The 23,612-nt window shown below is 28.3% G+C and overlaps 1 protein-coding gene and 3 long non-coding RNA genes across 6 annotated transcripts in view; 2 read left to right on the top strand and 2 right to left on the bottom strand.

Annotated features, from left to right (window-relative positions):
• LOC108000921 (trichohyalin) overlaps positions 1 to 1,329 on the bottom strand; it is a 174,382-nt gene extending 173,053 nt beyond the window's left edge. Inside the window, exon 1 of one of the 2 annotated variants that reach the window (XM_062085269.1) lies at positions 973 to 1,329. The gene's annotated coding sequence lies outside the window, so the exon portion shown is untranslated. The remainder of the gene's footprint in view (positions 1 to 972) is intronic. The other variant, XM_062085271.1, reaches the window with a different exon arrangement.
• Positions 1,298 to 5,868, top strand: LOC107992930 (uncharacterized). 2 transcript variants are annotated; one of them, XR_009832741.1, is made up of 4 exons: positions 1,298 to 1,547; positions 1,632 to 1,712; positions 2,878 to 3,163; positions 3,642 to 5,868. It is a non-coding gene; the product is annotated as an uncharacterized LOC107992930 (long non-coding RNA). The 2 variants fall into 2 exon arrangements; XR_001765025.3 differs by having other exon boundaries at positions 1,369 to 1,547; positions 2,878 to 5,868.
• Positions 5,869 to 13,296: 7,428 nt separating this feature from the next.
• LOC114576880 (uncharacterized) lies at positions 13,297 to 18,080 on the bottom strand. Its single transcript, XR_003696401.2, has 4 exons — positions 16,219 to 18,080; positions 14,298 to 14,555; positions 13,506 to 13,940; positions 13,297 to 13,435 (listed from the first exon to the last, which is right to left on the bottom strand). It is a non-coding gene; the product is annotated as an uncharacterized LOC114576880 (long non-coding RNA).
• Positions 14,550 to 20,566, top strand: LOC133667347 (uncharacterized). The gene is made up of 2 exons (XR_009832760.1): positions 14,550 to 15,444; positions 18,075 to 20,566. It is a non-coding gene; the product is annotated as an uncharacterized LOC133667347 (long non-coding RNA).
• Positions 20,567 to 23,612: the final 3,046 nt, after the last annotated feature.

Raw genomic sequence — 23,612 nt, 5'->3', positions numbered from 1 at the left:
AAAGCAAAAAAAATATTATTGATCGTTTAATCCTTTCTACTTTCTTTTTTTTTTTCGATATCTATTTTCTGTATTACTATTTTCCTTTTTTTTTTGAAATTGTAAGCAGCAATGCCACGTCATACTAAAAACCGTTTGTCACTGAGTTCGCAAAAACGTCTGTTCTATTTTTTTTATCTCTAAAAACACGTCGCATACCCCCAAATTATTGGAGCGAGAAGAAAACTAACTGACCGAACGCATATTGAACGGTACCAAACGTCAGCTCCAAAACAGAATTTATGTTCGTACAAAATGACAAATAATTCACGGTCGACCCGGTCATATCATGAAAAATTGTACTCGTATTTAGACCATAATATAGAGTTTAATGCGAGAGACGAATATATATATCTGTTTCTAAAAACGAAACATTGTGATCGGAAATCGTGTTATTTTTATTCGAATCAAAATAGAAAAATATTGTTTCAATATTTTCGTAGCAATTTTTCTACATTTTCATGGAGATTCTATATTCATATTGCGACATCTGTGTATTAAACAACTTCGATCAAACGCGACATCTATTAAAGTAAATTGATCATAAAATTTTTATATACGACATATCGCTAATTTAAAGTAAAAATCTTTTATACATCATTAGAAAACGATATTTTCACAAGATTAAGATTAACCGATAGCCAAATCCCAGAATCTTATTTGTCGATTTATTACTAGATTCAGTAATAAGGAAAAAATTAATTATTTATTAATCATCTATTATTGTCACTTTCGAAAATAGCATCAAATTAATAATTATTCTTCATCAATCGAATAATCATCAATTCAATTATCTTATAAAACAATGATCTATCACGAGACTAAACAAAAGCATTTATAATAATATTATAAAAATATTAATCTTTCGAAATATTCTAAAGACGCAATATCAAATTTAAAAAAGCGTTAAAAACGCGCGCTTTTTGTACTTACCTCAGCCAGTGGGCCGAGCCGGAAACTTTCAAAACGAAACTTGGAAAAATTCGGGAAAAAAAGAACGAACACTTAAAAAAATATATATCACGTTATTCGTAAACTGTTGTATAATATCTACACGTAAAAAACTGACTTTCAAACAATGATTAACACACGAAACAATCCGTTTTTCACGATCGACAATCGGTAGAGAATAGATGCAACACAACGGCACGAGGCGCGCGAAGCGACTGAACCTCTTTCGAGCGCTGGAGTCGCTGCAGACTAACCGACCTCTACCGAATCAAGCGAAGACTATCGCTCGTGCGAGATCGTAAGGATTCAGCGCGTCCACGTTGCAAAACCATGCTACTTTACGCGCCCGCGAAATAATCGTGCCACCGACGTTGAGTAGTCAATATGGTTCCACGCGTACATGATGTCTCTGTCAAATGCGAATGCTTGGTGTGAAATGAATATTTATTGACGTGAATATCGCCGATTACGACAATCTGACATCAAGTCTGAAATGTTTTGCTGTGTTTATGAATTATAAATCTTATAAATCGTGATGTCTGCTATCAAGGATTAAGGTTTACACAAAAGATTAAAATTTTAAATTTATAGATTGATAGGTTATAAAGAATAATAAAATAATAAGGATTTATGAATTTTAGGATAATAGAAACTTGACAAATGAAGAAATAAAGTTCTAATAAATATAGATGGAGAGATTTATTGAGCTGATAAATCATCAGGTAAGATGTGAGATTGAGAATTTTAGGTTAAACAGGATATTGAAATGAAGAAAAGTTTTTTCTTAAAAAATTTAAATTTATTTTTAATCTATGATGTAATACGAGCTATTGAAATTTTCAAGATTTTAGATATATAGAAAATTAAATTTTTAAATTTTATGAATAAATATTTTGCATATGAATGCATATGGATATTTTCCAGAGTTCAAGTTTCTGATCAAATTATATTTAAATAATCAATATGGTAAAAGAATTTAAATATATTCAAATCTATCCATAATTTCATCATTATACTTTTAAGATTTATTAAATTTTAGATGATAAATGAGATTGGAGATTTAAGAATATATATACATAATATAAAACCTAACCTAAATTTAAATTTTCTTATTTCGTTATTTTATAATTTCATAAATGAATTCAATTCAAAAGTATTGACGTTAAAAATTTGAATTTGCAAATTGCTATTCAAATTTGTAAACTATAGACAATAGATAAAATAAAATTAATATTTAAAAACATTGAATATATTTTTGATAGAAGTAATCTTCAAATATTATATCTTTATAAATAGATTGACCTAACAAAAAATTTATAATAAATTTCTGAAATTAAAAATTCAAATTTCTCTATAAGATTCATATTAAGATTCATGAGATGATGGATGAAAAATAAAATAGAATAAATATTTAAGAATGGATAAAGTAATATACATAATCTGTAATAATCTGTAATAATATGAAATACTAGTTTAATAATGTAAATAAAACTGTACTTCATTAAAATAGTTGATACTATTGAATCGAAACACGTAGTACAATTAATTTGCGTGAATATCGGGACAATTATTACGATTATTAATTTATAGCAGCAAGAGTAGAAATTAATGCAATAAACAAACAAGTTTGCAGGAGATAACAGTTTCAAATGAAATATATCTGTTTCAACATACGTATCGTGAAACGATAACGGTAACTAGCATTCGTTTTTCAATTTACCTGGAATTTATGTATATTTTAAAAATTGCGTTTCATTTTGTACCTCGGTATGAACACGTGTGCTAAATATCGATTATTCTCTCATGAATATTTCCCTTCCCGATTCACAGGAATCATCAGCATTCACAATTATGGAAAAATACATCAACTGTTATTTATTTATACAGGTATCAAGAGAAAAAGAAATTTTTTATGGAAAATTTCTAGAAATTCCGTGAAGCAATGGCATTTTTTAAAGATTTAAAGATTCTTCGATAATTCACTAATCGATTTCTAATTATACGATTGGATTTCATTCAACTGTAAATATCTTCAAGTTTATGAGGTCATGTTGAAAGGAGGAATCGATGGAATTTATTGGCTTTTATTGGAATATGGCAAAGGCCAAAATGAAGGTCTTTCAATTGGTTGTACAAATCTCTAGTTAGTCATATTTCCAATTTAATAGAGTTAGTAAGTACATACAAATCTTTGGGCTATATTCTAAAATAGCAATAAATTTAGTTAAAATCATGTTACACGAATATGTTACAAAATAGGAAAACATTCAAGTTTTCTTTTTTTTCTTGGCTTGAGAAACTGAAACCATGAATAAATGAATGAAATAGATCATTCTAAATATTAAATAAACATTAAAATTTTTCATTGCAAGTTTTTAAGAGTTGTGAAAGCTAAATCTGTGAAAATGTTTTTGAAAATTATTTTAAAAATTTATCAAATTCTAATTATTATTTATATTATTTAAATTATATATAAATAGCAATTTTTTCCTTTAATATTAAAACTCATCAAACTCATCACTTTTTTTTTCTTAACTTTTATTTTCTTGATCTATCTTTATTTTCTTTATTAAGAAATTATTAATTGGTGATACTAAGTAAGTTCCCTTTCTTTCTCCCTTTTCGAAACTTCTCAAAGAAGATCCTTTCAGATGCTTATCGATTTCCCTCGAAAACTCTTCGGTATCTTTAACATTGAAACTTCGTTATTTTATTGAGACAACGTCGAGGAAACGCGATTATGAGTTTCAAATGAAAGTTTCAACGCCGTCCAAATACAAGAATCGAGGATAATCTAGTGATGTCGACCCACTTGCAACTAAAATTTATTACTCGCATCCGAGCCCTATCATCTTCGATCGGTGAAAATAGCTTTTCTTCTTTCTCATGATGCTTATTTCCGCCTGCATGAACGATGTCGGTTATTTTCTATCTTCGCACTTCGTCCCAACGTTCACTCATTTCTTCTCAGATTTTTTATTCTCATGATTGAAGTATTGACTGAAAAGAAATAAGATTCATGAGAATCTGAGTAGAAAAAGTTGTTATGACATTTTAATTGATTAATCATAAAAAACTTTGTAGAAAAAAATTTATTCAAAAATTTGTATCTTTTGCGAAAAGAAATTATATTTTTCACACTCTGCTTAGAATATCAAATCGATAGAAAATTAATATTCTCCGCTCTGCGAAGTCACGAAAAGAAGTACCGGCAATTATATTTCTCCATCAAATGTTTTTCGTCGAAAAAAAAAAAGAATGAAATGCATTCCGCATGGTTTGTTATGCAAACGAGCAGAAGCTGTGCAGGGTCGGTTCGAATTGGAATCTCCCTTGCGAATCAGTCTGAAAACACTTGGCCGAACAGAACGAACGAACTGTCAAGCGAAGCACGTATGTTCCCTAATTACACGCACGGGACGCGTGCGTACACCATTTCGAACAAGTCCGAAGCCCTTGGTACATCGGTTCGTTACGCACCGGATCGGACTACAATTTACGTAGTCGTTTACCGTGTCCAGGCACGCTTGTACGCGTTAATCGTGACTTATTTCGATTCTTCGATTGTAACCGCGTTAACGCTTGCAAATCTGTTTCCATTTTACTCCTATTCTCTTACTGCGTGTTCGATCCGAAGGGAGAAAGCGAAATCAGAGAGAATTAAATACGAATGTAATTATCAGATTGATGAGAATTTCGTTTTTTATATTATAAATATAACAAAGGTTTTTTTTTTTAATTTTGAGAAGAGAAATTTAAACGTATTAATTTAGATAATAAATTAATAATGAAGAAATAGTGTTGGTTTATTAAAATTTAGATTAATTTTTGAAATGTAGATTAATTACTAATAAAATATAAACGTTTCTTTACGTTTAAATTCTTCAAATTATTGTAGATATATTTCGATATATTTTCACTTTCCAATTTCACTGGTTCGTGAAATGTATAAAAAAAATCATTATCTCTGGGAATACAAAAGTTATTTAAGAATCTAGAGATAATGAAAAATTCTGAAAATTTTAAATTACAATTGAAGGTTTGAATTTTCTTTTCCAATTAAAAATAATTTAGTGTTATAGATTTAATCAGAAGAAAGTGAAATTGAACAGAAGAAAGTTGTTACGCACAGATGTGATTTCCATGTGTTGCTCTTTTCACCGTGACCACTTTCTTCTATTTGATCCAAGTGTCACGCGTTCCAGCACTTTGTCATTTTACGTAACGACTTGTCTTTATTCGTATAATACGGGAAAAATTTATTCGCGTCACGTTAAAAATTATTTTTTTTAACGAATCTATTATCTCTTGTACAAATTATATTTATAAGATTTGCACATTTGGTTGAACGTGTCAGCATCATGAGAGCAATTGCGTGTCATATCACATTAGGAAAATTTACACAATTATCTGATTCCGAATTGATGCTCTAGGCAACGATGTGAATTAATCGTGATTTCATCTGATCAAGCTTGAATAAACTTGCTTGTATTTCTGCTTAACGATATACTTGTTCATGATAAATTGATTGCGCAGCTAAACTTTGCACTCATTGATCCTAACTTATTGCAACATTGAACGATTATATTCTGTTTAGACTCTATCAAAAAATAAATATTTAAGAGTTGAAAGATTTATAGTGTTCGTACCAATTAGAATCTGTATTAATTCTTTTGAAATGTGAAATTATTTATGTAATTTTATACGTAGAAAGAACATTAAGCTATGTGCTAATAAATAATATTAAAATAATTAAAGAGATCAATATTGAAATTATATAGATCTAAGAAAAAAATATTGTATTGAAACATATTATTAAGAATATAAAGAAAGAAAATATTAAATAGAAATAATAAAACAAAATTTGATTTTTACAAATCTTTCATTTTCTTTTCATTTGAATATATTTATAAAATATTCTTATGTATAAATCACATGTATTTTTAAATTCTCACTTTGTATATACGTTTTCCATTGTTGTTATTCAATTGTATTGTTGATTATGAGGCAGTAAATTATTTTATTAAGTATTCCTACAAAAAAAAATATGAAATTGCATCAAAGGTATTTATTTTAGAATTATTTCTCATTCTTCTCAATAGTTAATAAACTTATTTAATATTAATAAATTTATAAATAAAAATAATTTATTTAATTATTCTTATATATTAAAAATCTTATTTATTATCAAAAAACAAAATGCAATTAGACCATTTGGTTCGTTTAATATTACTGTAAATGTTACTCTATGATTATTAATTATAATACAACTCGATATATTGTAAATAATTTTTAACAGAGTATTACAAATTATATATTTTCAATTCAATTTAATTTACTTGCGATTATATATGTTAATTATAAAAATTCACGATACCAATATCGCAACTCGTTACAATTTACCAAGCTATTTGATGTACTTGAACAAGTTAACGCTGCAGGCGTCGACACGAGCTTCTCGTGACTTGGTCTGATTAGGCTTGCTTATGCTTCATTAAATTTAGCAATGACTGCTCGAAGGCAAATTACGTCTAAATACGGTTTTCAAAGGCTCGAAAATTTCTCTTTCAATGATGTTCATCTATATGTTCATTGTGTGTTTCGTTTGATCGTGCCAATTATACATTTTCTATGAACTTTATCGCAAAAAGGAGAAAAGAGGAAATAAACTTTGCAATTTTAATTAAAATTAACGATAGAGTTTAATTAAATTCTGAAATAATTTATTCAAATGCAAATATCGAATGCGATGCAATTGTCAGAAGATAAATTAATTAATTGTAATTTCTAAATTTTTTTAACGTAATAATTTAGTACTAAATTTATTAATGTTTTGTTTTTAAATATTAAATCATTCATTCATTATTAAACAGAAATCAAAGTTGATATAAATTTCAATTTCTAAATTTTCTTATTTTATATTAATATTTCATTTTTATCTAATAATTTTCATTCGTAATATAAATATAATATTGATCAAAAATTTTTATTTTTAATTCCAACATATATTTATCTTTTTAGAAACTAAATAATTAATTTCAATGGATTATTTAAATATAACTTATTTATATTTTATATAAATAAGATCAAATAATAGAACAGAGATAAAATTTTGATTATTTCAAGAAATATAAACTACTTTACAACTAGGAAATTATAAATACGATGGTAATGTATAAGGATGAACGATCTGGAGTATGTAAACCATTTATTATGGTCTCGTGGTTGATGTTATACCCAAGCAAAACAACTGAACGATATGACTCATTGTTTTGTAGATATTTGCCTGTTGCCTAATTCCACCACAATTTGATTACTAATTCGTGAATCTGTATTTCCTTTCTTTCAATCCGAACGAATAAAACTGTTTGCTCTCGTTTTAAATACCGAAGTTTTTTATGTTGGATATTATCGATGAATATAAAAATTGAGATAAATTGAGAAAAACATGTTTTTATCAAATATATGTAGAGATGAAAATTTAAAATTAATACAAGTTTTATAAAAATTGTTTCTCTATTTGATATTTATTATTAATTTTATTACAATATTTAGAAAATATTATTATTCGTTAACGTCGTTGTTATTTCTAGAAAATATAATGTTTTATTGTGAATAGCTTAAATAATTCTTATATTTTATATGTCAATATAATTATATTTTTAAGTCCAAACAATTTATTCATATAAAAATTTCTGATTTCGAAATTAAAATTACGCAATTAATTACATCTTTTACTCTCATAATTAAAAGTATCCTCTTTTTGCCATAAAATAACATCAAAGTCAGGAAATCGGCAAAGACTAACTGGTAACATTTTCCTTTTTCAGTCTAATTAGACGGAAAATTTCGGAAAAAGACGCGTGAAATACAGATCCTCGATAAATTTGCGAATATTCATGCTGGGGCAAAATGTTGGCATAGTTGTTAATCAAACACGCTGTAATTGACACCAGTAATTTGCAGCATCTTGAGAAGCATGCGACGCTTCTCATCGCAAACCTATGGCCGCGAGCGACAGTTTAAGTTGTCGCAACTTCGTCGTCGTTAGGGTGGTTGTTATCCCGTATTAAGGTTAAACACATACGAAAATATTAGACCAACAGCTTGAATATTTAATCATTCAATGGAAAAATATGGACGTAACAAATCAAATGAATAATAATTTAAAAATGATTGATATAAATAAAATTAATTTCAACAATGTGATTCATTAATTCTTTTCCAATTTTTCATTGTCGTATTTAATGTTCTAAATGAAACGTTTCTTTATTTTTAACAAATTGATTTAATAAATTCTTCAAGTATTGTGTATCGATGATTTGTATTCGCTGTTCTTGAATTTCAATTTTTTAGAGTCATCTGATGTATGTAACTCATCAAGTCAGAATATTCGTATTCTAAAGTTGCAATCTTTCTGATGTCATCTCCGATATCATCTTTATATATAGCATGAAAATATTATTGTATCGATACCAAGATTAGAAAAAAAAGTTATCTCGTATTCATTTGAAAAATTAAATTGCAAAATAAAACGTGCAACAAATTTTTTTTTCTGCATTTAATAATTTCAAAATTTATTGAAATGTTGAACGTGCAAATTTGATCAAACAAGCAACACGTATATTTTATAAATACGCTTTGGAAAATAATTTTCCTTGATATTTGAATCGTGAACAGAAATTTTATCGTGTTCGTATAACATACTTCATGCCTAATTTAAAAATCATATATTAGTATTTTCTATGTAGAAACTTTCACCAATTTTCTGATCTCATCACTTTCTCGAATTTTTCATAAATTTTTCATTACACAAAGAGGAAAGATATTTTAAAAAATCGATATCAGATTATGACAAATGTGATAATATGGCGCGTAAGCATTTGTGAGAGCGAGGATAAGCATGTAGTATGTAAAAAGAAAAAAAAAAATATTACGATAAATAAATGCTCTTTATTATTGCGCATTTATTTTAAAAATAAACGTTGAACAAGTGGGCTGCAATGAAAAATATTTGCATTGTAATTATAAATCTCTTATTTTTTTTAGCATGATACAATGCAATATGCATACGTAATATATGTATGTACATGTATCCTGTTAAAAAGTAAACTCATTTAAACGCTCTTTGATACAGTCAGTTTGTTACAATTAATTTTTCTCGTATCACTCTATAATTTAATACTTAAAATATATTTATGTTTAATATTTCACGAATTGTTTAACGTTTTTAATTAGTTCAGCAATTGTTTATGAGTAATATCTATTTAAAGTGTTCAATATTTTAATAATATATTCTTAAATAATAAATATAAATAATAAATATATTCTTAACAGGTCTAAAAAATTTAATCACAATATGTTTTCTCTATAAAAATTCACAAAAACAAAAAAATAACTTTTGTATCATAACTCAAACAATTGATAAAAAAAATTAATTATTATTACATCATACCGATCATCAATAATCGACAAGTTTATCGCAAATTCATTTCTAGATAATCATCATATTGATAATTAATTATATTCACCAAGAGATGAAATATAAAAAAAGAATATAAACCTCTATACTTCATTATCATACAATTACATGTTTCTCAAATCCATTGTCTGTATTTCATACCGCGAAATTTATGCAACGTCAGTTCTATCTTATATAAACCTGTTTCGCAAAAAAAAAAAATATAGGCTGAAAGTGCCAGTGAACCGTCGAAATGACTACGAAACGCAGATATAATTAATACACCGCCAGTCGATATCAGCTTATCAAGCTCTCATCCAATGAATTTTCATCGATGCACTCGAGAGTGCATAACAATTTGTACGACTCTAGTTACGAGTGTACACACTCATTTAAATTCGTACTTTATTATTGTCGATTGTGATTTATAAGGATCGACCGTTCCACTTGACATTTTCATTTTTTTCTCTTTTTTTTTTTTTTTCTCCTGAATTATAAAGGCTGTGATTGTTCGCCAGACACGCCTAACGTGAAATTGTCGTGTTACAGCTGTATATTAATACGCAACGAAAGTTATAAAATTTTCGAGATTTATCGTCTCGATGGAATTATTAGCAGTGAAATCGATACACGAGTTTGAGCGAGTTGAGCTTAGTTTGTTGGAAAAAGAAACTTTATGAAACGACATGTTTTTAATTAAATAACGTTACGTAAGAGTGAAGATTATTGAAGGAGAAAACATTGGTGAATGATATCGATCTTAAATTTGTTTTTGTACGAGTGTTTTTGTTGGACAAACTTAATTTCACAGGTGTTCGATTTGTGCTATTTTTCTTCTTTAAGGGAGAACCTTACTATAAGAGTCATCTATTTTACTTAACCTAGATAAGACAGTTCACCTTTTAGAAGGATGAGAAACCTAAATAAAAGAGCTAAATAGAGTTTCTAAATTAATTCCTGGTTTTTTCGATAAAGATATCATATTAGTTTAATATCATCTTGGAAGAATGGCTTGTTATATTAGCAGTCGATAATTGAAAAAACTATTGAAAATATTGTATAAAGTGGTATCCATTGAAATAATTTAGTATGAAAAATGGAATTTAATATCTAATTATTTATAATAATTTTAAAACTTATAAACAATAAGAGATACGTCAAATTAATTAAATAAAAGTTAAACTATTTTAAATAATTTTTTAAAATTTATAAGAAATTATAAGATAATATAAAGACTTTCATCAAAAGGGGTGGTTTTTTATTTTTTATAAAATGTACAAGTTAACATAAACGTACAAAGTTCCATTAAAATCAGTGTATCGGTCATTATTCTTAACAAATTGAAATTGAACAATAGTTTAAAGAAAAAATATAAAAGTAATTTTAGAGGCTAAGAACAAAATTTAATATTTTCACGATTTTGCAAAATTCCAACGTGATCGCCACGTGTAATTATAGAAGTAAGTAGATGTAGGAAAGTTTAAGATCAGGCTAATTTGGTAAATTACGATGTATAATTTATCTCAGTGTGTAAACTGCTCTTAGGAAGAAGTTTAACCCTTTAAGTTTCATGAACGCATGCAGGAACGCATACAAACGTACGTACTTACATTACGTTTGGTGAAATCTCATCATGGATTATGAACCAGCTTAAAACCAAAAGATACGTTTTATTTATTACGATTTATATAATATAAATATAAAAATGAGAAAAATTCACCTCGTACAATTTTATATAATGTAATAATATTGTATATTATTTCAACAATAAATAATGTCAACACCATGTATAAAATAAATTTTATTTTTATTCCATATTTTTATACTTTCCACAAATAAATCAGCAGGGAGATGTTCTGTAAAAATTTTATTCCAGTGAGTTTATCGTACAAATGACCTCGTTTAAAGTACGTGAAATTAAAGAAGAGTTGATATGAAATATAATTTATATTTAATTCATATTTTTTTTTATTTTTGAAAGGAAGAGAGTAAATTTTTTAAAAAATTTTATTGATCCACTTTATGATTAAAAATCAAATTTATAAAATTTTATATATAAAATGATACCAATAAATCCAACGACGAATCAAAAATGTTCAATTGCAAATTATTCAAATCTTAAGAATATATTTTTATAAAATAAGATTTGTGAAAACATATTTTATCAAGATATCTTAAACGATGATATTTTGAAAATAGAAAAAAAAATGTTATATATAAAAGAAATTTTAACTAAGGACAGCATGTATTGCATTTATATCTAAAGTATCTAAAGTAGAATCGACGAGGAAAATTTTAAAATTTCGCGTCTTTAATTGAAACAAGTATGCAGATTGAGATATATATATATATATTTCTTTTAAATATAATAATGTAATAATTGGCGAGCGTCGAGGGAATATATTTTAATCTATACGAGGAAGAATTTTAATTTATACCCATGGATGCGTAATTAAATTTATAAAACGAGAAACTGTATATATATCGTGTTTGTATTAATTAAAGAATAACCGAGATAAAAGAATAGTTTTACGTATCCGAGTTATTAATAAATTAAATAATATAAATCTTCTGTTTTGCAGTGCATTAAAGATAAAATATATTTTAATGAAACATCATTTATTGTAATCGTTGAATATTTTTAATGAATTTCACGTATGATTGATTCTCCTTTTTTTTTTTATGTATAATATTTATCGTATAAAGTATCTACTTTCACGATTAAACGTGATTGATGCATCGAAATATTTTTCATTTATAAAAAAAACTTCTCCTATAACTGTCCCATAGGGAAATCCCGATGTTTTATCGAATATTCCATTATAAAAAAATTTATTGTACAAGGATTGAACAAAAGAAGAAAAGAAAAGCACGAATATGTCGTTTCAAATAGGCAATCGTTATATATATAAATGGAACAAATATATTGTATACGTTTACATACGTTCCGCGAATTATATCTTTTATTTATCGCAAGCAATGACTTTTCTATCTTATCGTCACATTTTATCGACTCTGTCTTAATTCTCTTTACTTTTATCATCAAAATATTTACTCATTTATTAACAATGTAACATATTTCTATGAATGAATTTATAAAAATCTTTTCTATTTTCGTGTCAGAAATATCAATCACTTTCAGTGTTAAAAAATTAATCAATCAATCTCACCCAAAAATATTCCAATAGATTAAAAAACCTTCGTCTTCAAATTTAATCTCCAAATTCCACGATTCGAAGCACACCCACCCACCAATTAAACAGCAACGATCGCGAGCACAGCAAAAATATCTAACACCTCCCCAGTCTCCAGCCACCAACTCCAGTCTCCAGCCCAAAACTCGAGGCAAGGCTTCAATCTTAAACCTCTACGTTTATTCCACGTGGGTTTGACAGGTCGCGTGATGGATACGCTGAAAATCGTCCCCCCTCGAAGGCGAAAGCTCGACCCTTGCGAGCGAAATCCAGTCGGATGCCTCCACCCTCTCGCGCCAACTTGTACTACGTTCCACCAACCCTCTCACCCCGCAATATTTCACGGCTTATTTACTTTTCGCGGCGCGAGGAGGGCCACGCGAGCGGTCACGTGCCGTGCTCTTTCACGACTTTCACGAAGAAAACGCTCGCGTCGATAAGAGGAAAGTAATGGGATACAATAGTTGGGGAAATTTATTTGCGCCCGAACGAAGACGGGCCCTTGGGCCAAGCTTTATTGAAACCTTTCCCTCCTCTCTGAGATTCCGTGAACAAAAGCTGTGTTTTCCTACTATGCGCCTCGATACTCTATGCCTACCCATGGAGAAACGGTTCTTACGTTTTCCTTTCGGCGGAGCATCGAGGACGAATCGCACGGAAGGGTGAGTTGGGGTAAGTTGTACGTACGAGGGGCGGTTGTGATTTCTCGAGCGTTATTGTTGCGTGGTCCCGCATCAAGTGGATGGAACGTTCAAGCGGGGGTTTCCTCTTTGCGGTTTGTCGTCATTTGCTGGAACAATAATTGGAGAAGTGAGAAACATAGCCGTGCTCGATGCATTATTGGTAAGAATTTCACTTACACTATTTTTATTTCACAGGGCGTAATCGAAGGAAACCGGGGCAACGTGTAATAGATAAATTTTGTTGTGCGTCTGCTGAAAATGGAAATGGAAATAGTAGGAGGAGAGACGCGTTAGAGTCGAAGGGTTGCAGGATTCGGGAGGAATGCGGGGATGTCGAATCGATCTTACATCTCGTCGCCGCCGCGCGGAGAACAATTCAAGTAGGGCGTACGTATGCGTTTACATAACTGTCTCCTCCGGTGGAGAAGATAGGCTTTCATCGTGGCGGGAAGAAACCGAGACGAGAGACAGACATTCGAGGGTCGAAAGCTTTTTCACGCTGATGCACATTCTACGTTAACGCACCGCAGTTAGTGTAGACGGGCATTAAAAGCGTGCGATTAAAACTTTTCGATCGAAAAGTCCATCCATTATTTAGACAGCTTGTCGTATCTGTGACAAATAAAATTCTCGAATCATTTTAATGCAAACGATTTATTGTTAGGTTTTGATTCGATAGAGTTTTATTTGATTGCGATGATTAATCTGGGATTAATGGAATTTTATTCGAAATGAAAATTTAATTTTGCCTGTTTGGAATTAAGAAATTTTTGATACGTATACGCAGGAATTTCGTGTTTAATTTTCATTCATCTTTTCTTTTTTCAAAATGTTATGGAAATATGTTAGAGCAGTACAATTCACGGTAAGTTCTACGAATTTTTTTAATTTTGCGATTGATTCAGTGATTTCTATTGCGATTTATTTTTCCATTTCTCATAGTTCCTCGAAATTTCAGAATTTACTTACAGAAATATGAAACTTTTCTCTCGTCGAAATAAAATATCTTGTTTCTAACCCTTGGGAAAGTCTCTACTTTACTTTTCGACTCTATCCTTTTCATTTTTCCCCCTTGCTCCATTAAATATCTCCGTTTCACAGCTCCCCATTAAGGACGTCGCAATCTACGTGTTGTGGGTGACGCCTTTTATAAAGATTCGAATAATCGAGAGTCGACTATCAATTCGAGGATCTTCCTGCACGAAAATATTTCACGATCAGAAGAATCTGGTAAGGAAAAACAAATCTTTTTAACGAGAGAAACCAAAAACTAAAATTTACAGTCATATATTTGAAAATATATTTTTAAATTTAAAACGATGAAAAATATTCTACATCTCCATATGTTATAACAATTCTGAATGGTATGAATCTCTTTGTCTTTTAAACTTTCGATTGACAAATCAATTAAGTCGTTACTGCATTATGAAAGTAGTTATTTAATCGACTCGTCAACTGAAAGTTTCAAAAGTAAAGGAATTCCTGAATTGCATAAGCCATCTTCAAGGAATTATTTACAATTGGTAATAGTTAAATGATTTCTGAATTGTCTCTCTCTCTATATAAAATAACAGCAAGAATTATATTTCCTTTTAATCAACTCATTTATTCTAATTTCCCAATAAAATTATTTTCGAATTACAGTGTCTAATTTCTATTTTCTTTTTTTTTTTTAAGAAACCAATATTTCCAAATAATTCTCGTAGAATTATATGATTACATCCTTTTCCACAGATCATCACATCTTCACAGCCGCATCCAATAACGTATTATAAAACAGACGAGTCTCGATCGATTAGCATACGTTTTAAAATCCGCACGAAAAACATCGGTGTTATTAATACGTTATTTTGCATAATGCATGATGGAGGGGTGGGTTTCTTTTCTGATTTGGCCGACGATCTAGCTCGTTCGTCTTTGTCTTATAGGGGAATCGTGAACAGAATTCGGAGGTTCTTTCACGATGTGTCGCGGCCGTTTAGAAGGTAAAACAGCACGATGGAACGTGATTGTGCAAGAATCATAGAATTAGAAGGACAACCGGATTCCACGAGCCGTTCAACGATGATCGTGCCTTTTGTTTTGTTAGTTGGCGGATTCCTGATTATCGATTCAGGTATTTCACTTTGTTATTCTCGTGCACTTTGCCTTTCCCTCTTTCGCGATATTTATTCTTTCGAATTTTATTCTTTTCTCTATCTTCTTCTTTTTTTTTTTATAATTGAGTAAATTCTTCTTTGCGATTGATAATTGGATAAGTAAAGTAAAGTTTCACTTATAAAGAAATAATTAACCATATTAAATTAAGATTGATTATTATTTATTTAAGAAATTACAGAAAATTTTTAATTTTTAATTAACTCGGTATTTTATTTATGAGAGAATTTTACTTTATGATTAATTCAGGATAAAAGAGAGTTTGATTTATAAAGAAATTAATGATTTATTTCGTTAAACGTGTATAATTCTTGAAAATATTTCAATTTGATGAAATCCGAGATTTAATATAATAATATTATATTTTTATAAAAATTCTATGCTCGTTCGTTCGTTGATAAAAGACAATTAATTTGCGAATAATTTAAAAGAATGAATTTTAATAATATAATGTAAAAACTTTTAACTCGTATAATTTACAACGGTTTATAATTATTTTTTATCTAATTTAAATTCATCTATGATGGATGACGATAACGGCAAGTATAATGATAACTTATAAATTTACGATGCAAATGTACACGATAAAACATGCGTGTTATAATTGCAAATGTGAAATCTTCTTAATGAATATTTATTTATCTGGTAAAATTTCAATATTAATCGAGAATGTAGTGAACATCAAGGGAATTACGCTCTTCGTATCGTGTACACAATGACAGTAGAAACTTACCGCCGGTATGAACACGAATGTTAAAACACCAAAGTGGTAATGGCGACATTTCGCGTGTAATAGCCTGATTCAGATGTCCCTAATGCACGTTTCAGGGAATATTTGTTATGGACGAGACAGGCAACGAAGAAACTTTCTGCAATGTTCAATTTTACAGAGATATTATTTTTCAATGGCCCTTTCATAGCGATATTCAATTCGTTCATGTAATAATAATTCTGTTCTCTTAAATTTCATTCAAATTACACACGCATTAATGTGAGATATTATTTCATAGAGCAATATTTTATGGATGAAATGAATTGTGCGTGATCATTAAAAGTATCGTTATTATTGTTACAAAAAAATATAAAACTTGTTTCAAAAGTAATTTAAATTTTCGAGAATTATTTTAAATATTAATATTAAGAATGTTTTATATTAATTGATCTTTAAGAAAGAAAAAAGTATATAAATTAATTTAAATAAAAATTGTAGCTGAAAATAAAATACAACTCTTCATCGAAATGAAGATTTAAAAAGTAATTGTATAAATTGTACACAAGCGAATATATAATATTTGTTCAAATAATAATAATTTAAACGAGAATCGTAATAAATATGAACGTTCAATCTCCGAAATCAAAATCTAAAAGTAATATTTTAATACAAATTTTACACAAGTAATTAATTTATAAATTTCCAGAAATAAATACACGAAGCTTATCCAAAGAACAATAATTTAAATAAAATACGATTATTCAATCGTACGAAACGAATGTTTTTAAAAATAATGATTTTATACGAATTAAATATATCCACATATCTTCTCTCCACACAAATAATTAATTCATAAAATTGTACAAATACATAAAATTATAAAATGTAACGTATCTATGTACAAAAGTAACGTAATATACACAATTCAACCATTGATTGTAATTAAATTTTAAAAAATAATAAAAACCACTTCGATAAAAGTCTTTCCAACTACCGGAAATACCATCATAATTAACGACAAAGGTATTTCTAAGATGTCACGTCCCTTTTATGGGATTATCATACGTTGGGCTGACTTCGAAGAGACAAATATCAGACAAGGAAGCCCTAGTAACAGCCATACAGGAAGTCTAACGCTTCGAACACGTGCACTCAGGTGTCTTTAATGTAGCCTGCACATTGCTGTCACTTTATCCGCCACCTACTTTGCTCCAAGCATGGAGATATCCATGTGACGTAATGGGGAAAGTTCGCGGAATATCTGGCACGTTGTGTCTTCCTTTTCATTAGCCTGCTCTTTGCGAAACCATCCCTTGAAAATTTCATCCCATTTTCTATCCCTTCGATTTTTGCATCGAGGATAGTTTTCCTCGGTTAAATGAATTTTCTTCGAAATTTATTTGTGTCGTTAACGTGGAGAAAAGATTTGTATTTCCATAAAAGTATCATTCGTAATATGGATTTGCATGAAAATACATATTTTTCATATATATGTTTTACTTATTTTAATCAACGTAATATATAATTAATTTGATTAAAATTTGAACCGCTATAACTTCGAAGTTGATGACTTCCAGTCAACGAATGAATGGCCATTAAAAATACGGAATCTTGCCTCTTGAAATGGTTTCTCGTTTATTTCGATATGGTTTCCAGTTTTTGAGATATCGTTGTCTAAAGAAAGGGATAATAATCAAATATTTGAATGTAATTAAAAAAATCGATGAGACATCGTGTAATATTTTAACGCCAACGTTAAAAGATTTTTCTTAACTTTTATAAATCTCCATATCATCGTATTCCATTCCATTCCCGTTAGTTTTACAATTATATGATTAATACGATATTGCGAGTAAATTCTTTCTTTCCTTTGGCAGGACAAATCCTCTTGAAATTCGAGGATTACCAGGGATGATACGTCTCGCGGAAAGTAGAAGAAGATCATAAAGGTCTGGAAGCCTATGGACGGTTGAAATCCTGTTGAACTATTGAAATCGTTTAAGTTAAACTATGTTTGGTATAATAAATCCTTCCTGAAATGTTGGAAATGTTAGACACGCTCTCGGTAATATGGTAAATCGGTTTGAAAATTTAAGAGCTTTCGTGGTCAGCTTCTGGGCAAACCGCACATGATTCAATAGTGGATTTTAATGAATTCTATCAATTTTCATTGCAACCGCCTTGCGCAGATATGTGCCACTGTACGAATTCAATTTCGACCGATGCTTCTTCCTGTTATCTTGCTACTGTCGTAAAAAAATAATTAGTAGAAGAAAAAGAATTTTATTGCACAGATTTATCTTAATTGCCGGTGTTGTGATATATATATATCTGCAACTCTGCTTCCGCTTTTCTTGCGAGCTTCATTTCTATATAGAAGGAAACAACTTTGGTAGATAAATTCATCTAATGTATTATCGTGGAAATTACTTTTTATTATATGTAATTAGTTCAACAATACTTCAAGAGCGTCTAATTTATTTCAAGCTTTATTTCAAACTTCGGATCTTCACGATCTTCATTAACTTCACTTCACAATACTTCTTACTAATTCTCCAATCAAATTATATCAAATAGGAAAAGCACGAAAACTTAACAAACTTAACATTAAAATTCAAAATATAATCAAGGATAAATCACTTAACCCCTTAAATGTCTATTCAAAGCACCACAACTTTTCCTTCAACTTTCAAATCCAATTACACGTCCAAATCCAATTATACGAAACAAAAAGAAAATCTATCAAAAAAGAAAAACTTAACATTTCGTGGGATTAGAATAAATCACCCCATCCATATACAACACAATAACCCCAATAATGTCCACTTGAATCTCCACACTTCCTCTGAAAATCCACCGCAATCCCCGCAATAATCCAACCATTCCGCATCCAACGCGGCACATCAACTAATTTATCCATGCACGTATCCACGAATCGCGATGGAGGAAAGTTCTCCTTCTATCCTTCTGCGAAGGCTTAACTTCCGTTCCCCACGCGCACAAGCGTAAACACGGATAGAGACAAGGAGATCGCGTTACGTAAGGTTTAGCAGACATATTGTCGGCTCAATGTTCCATCCACGGGATCTCAGTTGGCACAAAGGCACGCTGTGTGCATCCCCTTCACCCCCAACCCTATCACGCTCTACGCAACCCCCTTCTTCGCCCTATGGATCCGTATTGTTCCTGCACGTCTAACCGTTATCTGGCCACGCACCTGATGGTTCCTCCTGCAAACATATTGCGGTTGTGTTGGTACGCGTGGAAAATGGTTGGTACCACTGCCTGATGTATTAGAGGGATTGATTTCTGGCAACGTGCATGCGTTTTATGATGATTTGGAAAATAAATCTTTCTGAAAAATGTGAGGATATTAGCGAGATTTTAGCGAGTTTTTTTTTGATGTTTGATTTATAATTGTTTGAAGTTCTTTAAATCTAGCAATTTTTTATAATTCATCAGTGAATTCTGCAATGAATACGAATATTTTATTCCTGTTACTATATTAGATATAATGTTTTAGTTTTTTATTTTTTTTAATTTTCTTTTATTGTTATTTTCACCATTGAAACTAAAATTATATATTTAGATTTATATTAAACTTATAAATATGAGAAATTATTCTGATTAGAACTTTTATACGGGGAACAAGTTTTAAAACTTTATTATCATTGTTATATTAATTTTTTTTATCTTTTCTTGTTGTATCATATTATCATGTGATATATTATAGGGGGATAATGAAATGATTTGGAATTTATTTCTTCAAGATTCCAAGAAAAGAATTTATTCTTTTTTTGTTATAGATTTACGAAGATATTTTTAGGGATACTAATTTTTGTTGGATTTATCTGAGCTTTCTATATATTTCTATTCTCTTTCTTTTCGTGGATATAATTTATGAAGGGATGAAGAAGGTTAGAAATATAATTTTGGTTAGAATATCCTCAAAGAAGATCATGGATATTCGAATTTTTCTTTTTTTTTTTTAAGTTATTGAATATATTGAATTGTCTAAACTGTACATATTTAATTATCTTTTTTATGTATATCTGTATTTGTATATTTGTAATGAATACGCAATTGAGAAAGAAGTTGCAAGAGTGGTTCAAAGCTAATGGAATTTTTGTCGAGGAAAAACTGAAGAGTTTTAGGAGAGAAGTAACATAATTTTACCGAAGTTTCGAGACATGCTTAAGTGTTCTATTAAAGGAAAATTATTAAATGATGTTTTACATCCTTTGAAGTAAATTTCAGGCTTAAAATTATCTTTTTTAAATTATAGAATTTTTTAATTCATTAAAAAATAAATTCTTTTAACTTATCCACTCTCTTCTAATCAAATACAATTCTCTTATTCGAAATGAAATGAATAAATTTCCTTTCCTTTCCATTTTTCAATTTATCATTTTAAATTTATCGTCCAAATTCTATATTGTGATTATCGAAAAAGAATTTAATTTATGACCTAAAAAAAAAATTCGGTGAGCATATATTTTTTATACAACAATGCCAATCATATCGGGAAATTAATTTTAACTTTCCATCGCCAGTAACACGTTCCCTAACTACGGTAATCGAAATATGTACATCGAAGTTCAAACGAACATTGATTAAAATCATCGATCACCAATCAATCTAATTAGCAATTAAACATATATCTATTACCTATTACCTGATAAATTAATAAATCGCAACGCATCAAGAGATGAAATTTTATTGTACATTCACAAGTGTAGATTAATTTTAATCATTTCAGAGTTTTATAACTCTGCGCTTTTGTTCGAGATTTAAATCAGTCTGCTGTGAACTATCGTATGACCTAATAGAAAAGAAAAAAAGAGAAGAATGAAAAAGAAAGAAAGTAAATTATTATGCTTATTATTTGGATTATTTATAAATATTTATAAAGCGAGAAAGGAATCGAGATTAAAAAGAAATAAATTTTCATAATTATTTTCGTTAATCACTGAATATAATAGGTATATGATTAAATGTATTTAATTACTGATTGAATTATAATATGAATAATCTTTGATATATTTTGTAAAGAGATTAATTTTTATATTAAAAACAAGGTAACTTTTTTTCTTAAGAAATTGGTCGAGTATCTATTTTTGTTTGCTCATCTTTAATACATGATTCTCGTAACTAAAACGGTGTCAACAAGCATGCTCCATTTGCGAAAGAAGAACAAGGTGGTTGAGTTATCATACACGTAGAAAAAAGGATCTCTCACGGTTTCGTCTCTAATTTACTGAAACTACGACTAAAGAGGATGCGTATTTATTAAAATTTTTCTGAATTAATTCGAGGAAGAAAAATACAAACCATATGCATATTATTAAATACTAATATTTTAATAAAAAATTTTATATATTGTTATAAAAACTTGAAGAACTTTTTATTAATAAATTTGGTAAGTATATCTATATCTAATATTTATAAAATATTATGAAACGAAATATTGTTTTTCTTCCTACCTAATAAGCATAAAAATATATTACATCTTAAGGAAAATACATGTACAAATACAATTATGGTAAACATCATAAGATTTTCTTTATAACATTTTTCCAATTAGATTTATATATATTGGAAATAATATTACAAATAATATTATAAGCAATTATTTAAATAATTTATTTTTTAAAAGGAATTATTTTTTTTCAAAATAAACATTTGTTTATTTAATTTATTTCAGAAATCATATGATGGATATATTCACAAGCAAATACTAAGTTTAAATATTTTGATAAAAGTTTTCTGTATTCTATTATGTAGACTAGAACATAATATTCCATAAAATAATCATTTAAATAAAATAAAAGATGTTTTACACATGAATATTCTCCTCCTTTCTCCTCCTTTTCGACAAAGCGTAAAAGGAATATTATATTTTAATTAAATAATATAGAGGAATATTATATTTTGAAATTAAATGTCATAAAATGGTACGAGTTACATTCAATCTTTCTTCTTCGTTTTTTCTTCTTCCTTACAATAGAATATTCTATATCGCTTTATTAATATTTTCAATGTTCCGGGTGCAATTCCATTTTATTGTAATGGAGATGAAACGATGCTGAGAAACATCATGAATGAAGACAGATTATAACCAAGGGAAAAGAAATATGGAAATAAATTAAATAAAAGGATATTGCAATTAGATAAATTTACAATATACGATAATACTTTTTAAAGTATGTTTTCGCAAATTGTCTTCATGAAAATTAAATAGACAGTTAAAAACAAATTTAATAGTAGCTTTTACACAAATAATTTGACACCTAATATTGTAAAATAAGTAAATAATATTCTAACTAAATAGTACATATTGTTTCGAATAATAAATTATTGATTAAATTTATTATTAGAAATACGTATTAAATTTATTATAGAAATATTATAGAAATTTTATTAAGTAATAAATTTTAATAATTAAAAATTATTATGTATATATGTTACTTTAAAAATTAACAAATTTAATAAATGACTTCATAGAATTAATATAGTTATTTATATAGCTTATTAGTAAAAATGATAAATTTTATTTACTTTAATTAAGAAATATAATAAATTATAATGTTATATAGAATTAATAAAATATTATTTTAATCAATGAAATATTGATTATAATATTTAAAATAAAATAATTCGATAAAATTACAGGTATCTATTTGAACGGTTATGGATATCATGTAATTTTCATTCCCTGTTTTCATTTACATAAAATTATGTATGAATTTTATATTAAATATATATTTTTTTTATCTATGAGTGTTTAATGCACGTTTATTTGCAAATATATAAAACAGTTTCATTCATTTTATTCAATACATTTTATTTTATCGTTATTATGGATTGATGGTAAGTTACTCTTATGCCAGTATATAATCTACGAACGGTAAGATGGATGTTTTTTTAATATTAATTAAATATAAAATAGATATAAAATATATTTTCTAATTATTCTTCGGAAAAAATAACAGTTAGAATATTTTAAGACGACAAAAAGTCGATAATTAATTACATAAAGCAGTTAAATTTATCTTAAATTCGTAAAAATATATTTCAATTATTATATTTAATATCGCAATAAATTTTTAGATATATAAATTAATAATAAAAATTAAAAATTTGCTAATTATTGATCGATATATTCAAAGAGGCGTTTCTAATAAAGATCGGCAAAGAACGTATGTTTTCGGTAGACTTCGTTGCCACGGCCTATAAAAGGAAGGTCGCACAGGTTGAGCGATCATTTCTTAACAAACTTACCTGATAAGAATATCGATACTATAGCATTCTAACTAAATTCTTATAACATAGAGAATAATTTTTAATCATTTATTTTTAATTAATATTTAATATTGCTATCATATATTAGATATTATTTATTCATTTACATATTC

The sequence above is a fragment of the Apis cerana genome, linkage group LG14 (genome assembly GCF_029169275.1).
Source record: "Apis cerana isolate GH-2021 linkage group LG14, AcerK_1.0, whole genome shotgun sequence".
Lineage (NCBI taxonomy): Eukaryota > Metazoa > Arthropoda > Insecta > Hymenoptera > Apidae > Apis > Apis cerana.
The sequence above is the reverse complement of the archived record's forward strand: the minus strand, read 5'-3'. Positions and strand labels throughout refer to the sequence as shown.